This window comes from Ochotona curzoniae, unplaced genomic scaffold (assembly GCF_017591425.1).
Source record: "Ochotona curzoniae isolate NIBS_2020 unplaced genomic scaffold, NIBS_Ocur_1.0 contig_3437, whole genome shotgun sequence".
Lineage (NCBI taxonomy): Eukaryota > Metazoa > Chordata > Mammalia > Lagomorpha > Ochotonidae > Ochotona > Ochotona curzoniae.
In genome coordinates, this window is record NW_024465862.1 from 355,903 (window position 1) to 361,643 (window position 5,741).

Below are 5,741 nucleotides of genomic sequence, written 5' to 3' on the forward strand. Positions count from 1 at the left end.
ACCAACAATCTTCCTGTCCCATTCACCTGTGAACCAACCCTGGGTCCTTAGAATCTGCCAGATTCTGAGTCTTCCCCACGGAATACACAGCTTTGATTACGTTTATTTCCAAGTATTTGATCTTTTTGGTAATTACTGTGAATGGGATTTTTAAAAATTTCTCCTTCAATTAGTTCATCATCAGCATCTAAAAAGCTAGCATTTTTCCCTATGCTTACTTTGTAACTTGCAATTTTACTGAATTGATTTATCAATACGAACAATGTTTGGTATAGTTGTTTAGGTTTTTCCATATACAACATCCCAGCAGCAGCAAACATGGATATTTTGAATCCCTCCTGTTCAATTTTATATCCTTTATTTCTTTTTTTGGATTTATTTTATTATTTTTATTGGAAAGTCAGGTATACAGAGAGGAGGAGAGACAGAGAAGATCTTCTGTCCATTGATTCTCTCCACAAGCGGCCACATTGGCTGGAGCTGTGCTGATCCGAAGCCAGGGGCCAGGAGCTTCCTCCAGGTTTCTCACTCGAGTACAGGGTTGCAAGGCCTTGGGCTGTCTACAAATGCTTTCCCAGATCACAAGTAGGGAGCTGGATGGAAAGTGCTGCTGCCAGGATTAGAACCAGCACCCAGATGGGATCCCGGTGCATGCAAGACGAGGACTTTAGCTGCTAGGCTACTGCACCAGGCCTTATATTCTTTCTTTCTTTCTCCTCCATAATTACTAAGTGAAATAAACCAGACACAGAAAGACAAATACTACACATTATTTCTTGTATGTGGGAGTTAAAAGAACAAAAAATAAATTTAAAAAGGAAGTTCATTATCAGCATTGGTGCAAATACAGATTTATCAAATTTAATTTTCTATCTTTGTCAAACCAGTGATTAAAAATTATCTATTTTTAAATTATTTGTGATTATTTTAAAATTTACTGTATACAAGTAAAATTAGTATTTATTACCTTTGTTTAGATTTCTGCTGAGTTATGCTCTTTACACGTTTACTTGTTGAACTCTTCACCTGTGGAGTATTAAGCCTTTGACTATATTGACTATAATGTAAATTGAAAATGTTATCTCAAAATTCAAAAAAGAGAGAAGGGGTGATGAAAGGGGAAGGGAACTATCATTATATCCTTGGAACTGTATCAATGAACTACGTTGAATCTGTCCTCTGTACTAATATCATAACATTCGAATTATTACAGTAACTTTCATGCATTTGCTGTAACCTTGAACATCTAACGTATTAATAGGTTACTTTTATTTATTTATTTATTTATTTATTTTTAAGGATTTATTTATTTATTGGAAAGATATACAGAGAGGAGGAAAGACAGAGAGGAAGATCTTCTGTCCAATGATTCACTCCCCAAGTGACTGCAACGGCCGGTGCTATGCCGATCCAAAGCCAGGAGCCAGGAACTTCCTCCGGGTCTCCCACACGGGTGCAGGGTCCCAAAGCTTTGGGGCCGTCCTCGACTGCTTTCCCAGGCCACAAGCAGGGAGCTGGATGGGAAGTGGAGCTGCTGGGATTAGAACTGGCGCCCATTTGGGATCCCTGGTGTGTTCAAGGTGAAGACTTTAGGCCATGCCATGCCGCCGGGCCCAATAGATTATTTTTTAAAAGGCTAAGAGAGAGCTAATAAGGGAGTAAACAACTATCAGGTCAACATTCAAAAGAAAGAGAACACAAGAGGTTAAGAACAGGGTTGGGCATCAGTTGGGACACTGCTTGGGACACCTGTATCCCACATCAGAGTGTGTGGGTTCAAATCCCAATTCCGTCCTTGATGCAGCTTCCTGGCACCCATGGAAGCAGCAGGTGGTGGCTGCAGCATGTAGGCTCCTGGCTTCGGACTGGACAGCCTCGATGTTGCAGGCATCTGAGAAGTGAACCAGCAGACAGAAAATTTCCTGTTCTCTCCACCTTTCAAACAAAATGAAAATAAACAAGTAAGAGGTTTAGAACTTCAAGAGTTGTTGGTTGATGTCTCGAAATTCTCAGCAGCACCTCTGACAGCCTTTCAGGAGTACGGAGGAAAGTGTGGAAGACTCGATATACACTAATGGTGAGTCTCAGTAAATGCCTGGTTTTTAAAATTAGATTTATTTATTTTTATTGGAAAGTCAGATATACAAAGAGGAGGAGAGACAGAGAAGAAGATCTTCCATCTGAAGGTTCACTTCCCAAATGGCCGCAATGGCTGGAGATGAGCCAATCCTAAGCCAGGAGCCAGGAGCTTCTTCCAGATCTCCCACGTGGGTGAAGGGACCGTCCTCGACTGCTTTCCCAGGCCACAAGCAGGGAGCTGGATGGGAAGTGGAGCTGCCGGGATTAGAACCAGTGTCCATATGGGATCCCGGGCGTGTGCAAGGCGAGGACTTCAACCACTACGCTATCACGGCATGTTCAACGCCTGTTGTTTTAATGTTCTCCAGAGAAACAAATTCAATAAGAAAGGCATAGATACACAAAGTGATAAGAAATTGACTCATGTGATTATGGCAACTGACAAACACAAACCCTCCAGAGTTAATATTTCAGGCTAAGTACACAAGCTGAAGCTCCCGTAGAACAAGAAAGGGTTGATGTTCTTGTTCAAAGGCAGTCATGCAGAATTCTCTTACTGGAGAGAGGGTCACCCTTTTGTTTAACTCAAGTCTTCAAGTGAGCGCACGAGGCTCATCTATAATCTGCTTTCCTGGGACGGTAAGATGCAGTCGTACGCTCTGTGGCAACGCTGAGCAGCAGCAGCAGTCCACAGCCCGCACTCAGCCTCACACTGAGGGCACACACTGATACTTAGTGTGCTGTCTGGCTAAGCTGTGATGGTTGGTGCTTGGGGTAATAAATGCACTTTTAAAGATATTTGTATTTATTTGAAAACGAGAGATGCACAGAGGAAGAGACAGAAAAAGAAATCCTCGCAGTGGGGGTGAGGAACACAGGCAGAGGGGAAGTGTCACTACGCTCCTGCATCTGCATTGTGAAACACATGAAATCTGTTTCACCTTATGTAATCATTTGATAAAAAAGAGATCTTCATCTGTCGGTTTACTTCTCAAACGCCCAGAGCAGCCAGGGTGGGGCCAGGCCCAAGTCAGAAATCAAATTCAATTCAGGTCTCCCTCTTGGGAAGCACGAACTCAACTGCTGAATCCCAGGTCAGCACCAGCAGGAAGCTCGAACTGGACGTGGGAGTCAGGATTCGAACCCAGGTCCTCTGGTAGGAGATGTAGACATTCCAAGCAGAATCCTAACCATGGCACCAAACACTGTCTCCAAATACATTTTCTATTTATGATATTCTCAATTTACAGATAGGCTTAATTTGGACAAAACTCTATCATAAGAAGTGTCAGTCCTTGGCACTTGGCCAGTACTCATTTAAATAAATATCTAATAACTTGAATCTTGACAAAATTCCAATTCGGTGCAATCCCAACCCAATCAATGAAGCGAGCAAAATCATCCTGTATGTTTCCAATCCCTAACTTCTCTCCAGTTACCATTTACTCTTTTATGCATTTAATTTTTTGAGAGAGAACAAGCTCCCAACCACGAGCTCACTCCCTAGAAGACCAGAACAGTCAGGTTTAAGCCAGCCAAGCTGAGAAACTCAGTCCAGATCTCCAGGTAGGTAGCAGGGACCCAATCCTTTAGCCACCTGCTGCTACCTCCCACAGTCTACATTAACAGCTGGAACGGGAACCCCCACAGAGAACCTGAACAGTCTAACCGGTGCCTCAACCTCTAGCCCGCATGCCACTGTCCATAGCTCCACTTGCAAACATCACAGTCCCTGCTATCCGTTTTTTCAAAGGCACAGTCTTTATTTTGGATACTGTATCAGTGTCACACCCAAGCCCGAGAAGAAGCAAACACTAAAAGCAACTCATCCTTCCTGGAACTCCAACAGCGGTGCTAACACCAGGACAGGACAGTACAGTGGGGAAGAGCACAGGAGCTAGCTAGCCCTGCCCCTGCTGGATAATTCCGCGATTCTTCAAGTCCCAAAGGAACTTCGGTCCTGTTTCCTCCATTATGGAATAATGTGGCTTTAATTTGAAAGAGCCCCTTTTTAGAGCTAGGATTCTATTATCTGGAATAATTCATAAAACATGTAATGCACCAATCAGGAAGCTCTGTTTAGGTTGAAGTGTATGATAGTGATTGAAAAGATAGAGATGACTATTAAATACTATCACTTTTCTAGGGTTAATGTCTTTTATTTTTCTGTCATAATTGAATATAGTGTTAGCCTGGGTGAATGTCATTTATCCAGACCTCATATGCCTTCAAAGAAGGAATTGTCTGGTTTTTTTTCTCTTGTTTTCTTTTGTGTTTGTTTGTTTGCTTTTTCTTGGTTTTCAAAGAAGGAATTGTCCTGCTGGCTTAGGCAGCACATAGACTACAACTGGAAAAAGAAACTGCTTTGTAAAGAGATGACACCTAAACAGAGGATTACTGGTCTTTTCACTCCACGGACCTAGTCTGCACGCTGGGAGCTTGGCTCCTGCAACTGGCAGTCCCTCTCACATGAGGAATCCTGGCCTCCCATGACTGCTGTCAAATTGTCTCTAGGAGGTGGTTGACAACCACCTTCCAGCTCCCTTACTCCCTCCAGGACCAAAGACTGTAGGGCCTGATGGGATAGACTAGCAGCTAAAGTCCTTGCCTTGCACATGCCAGGATCCCATATGGGTGCAGGTTCTAACCCCGGCAGCTCCACCTTGCCATCCAGGTCCCTGCTTGCGGCCTGGGAAAGCAGTCAAGGACGGCCCACAGCCTTGGAACATTTCACCCACTGGGAGAGCTGGAAGAAGCTTCTGGCTCCTGGTTTCAGATCTGCACAGCTCTGGCTGTTGTGGCTACCTGGGGGGTGAGTCAATGGATGGAAGATCTTCCCCTCTGCCTGTCCTCCTCTCTGTATATCTGACTTTCCAATAGAAATCAATCTTTTTTTTAAAAAAAAGTGTAATAAAATCAATGATTTACAGCGCACGATTGCTTCACCAACAGCTGTATTAGTTCGCTCTACAGAACATAAAGCATAAAACTGGGAGTTCACGCTTGTAAACACCCAATCAGATGCTGGGATCGAACACGAGAAATGCGCTCTCCGAGACCTGGAGCGAATCTGCGTCTAGAAGCAAACGCACTTTCTGACATGTTTCAAGGAAGTTGACAAGTCCACCCAATTCTTTGCCAAGGTGCCACCCTGGAAAGCAGAGAACAGGCGATTCTAGCGAGGACAGGTCCAGAAAGAGCCTCTGGGGTGAGGGTGGTGGTGGGGGGTCTCAAGAGACTTCTAAAAAGGGTACGATGCAGACGAACAAGGAGGCTCCCTATAGGCAGCTGTGCCCAGTCGAACGTTATTCCCTTTGGAGAAAAACTCGGCTGTTCCCCAAGTCCACGAAGGCAAAGACCCCAGCCCTCAGCAACTCCTCTCCTGGGGAGCGCTAGTGAGGCACCAAGCCGCCACAGCTCTATCCGAGATTCTGAAGACACTTTCCGAGGAGGGCAGTCAGTCACCAGGCTGCTGCGCAGGCACCTTCCACACATTTCTGCGCCACGGTCCACGAGGGACCACACAGTGACCGCACACACTCAGCCCCTCGCTCGCCTCCGCAAGGCTCAGCCCCCGACCGCGCGCCTAAGCGCGGCGCAGGCGCAGACCGCCCGCGCGGCCGCTCGGCGCAGGCGCGGTGGCCGTTTCCGGGATCTGTCAG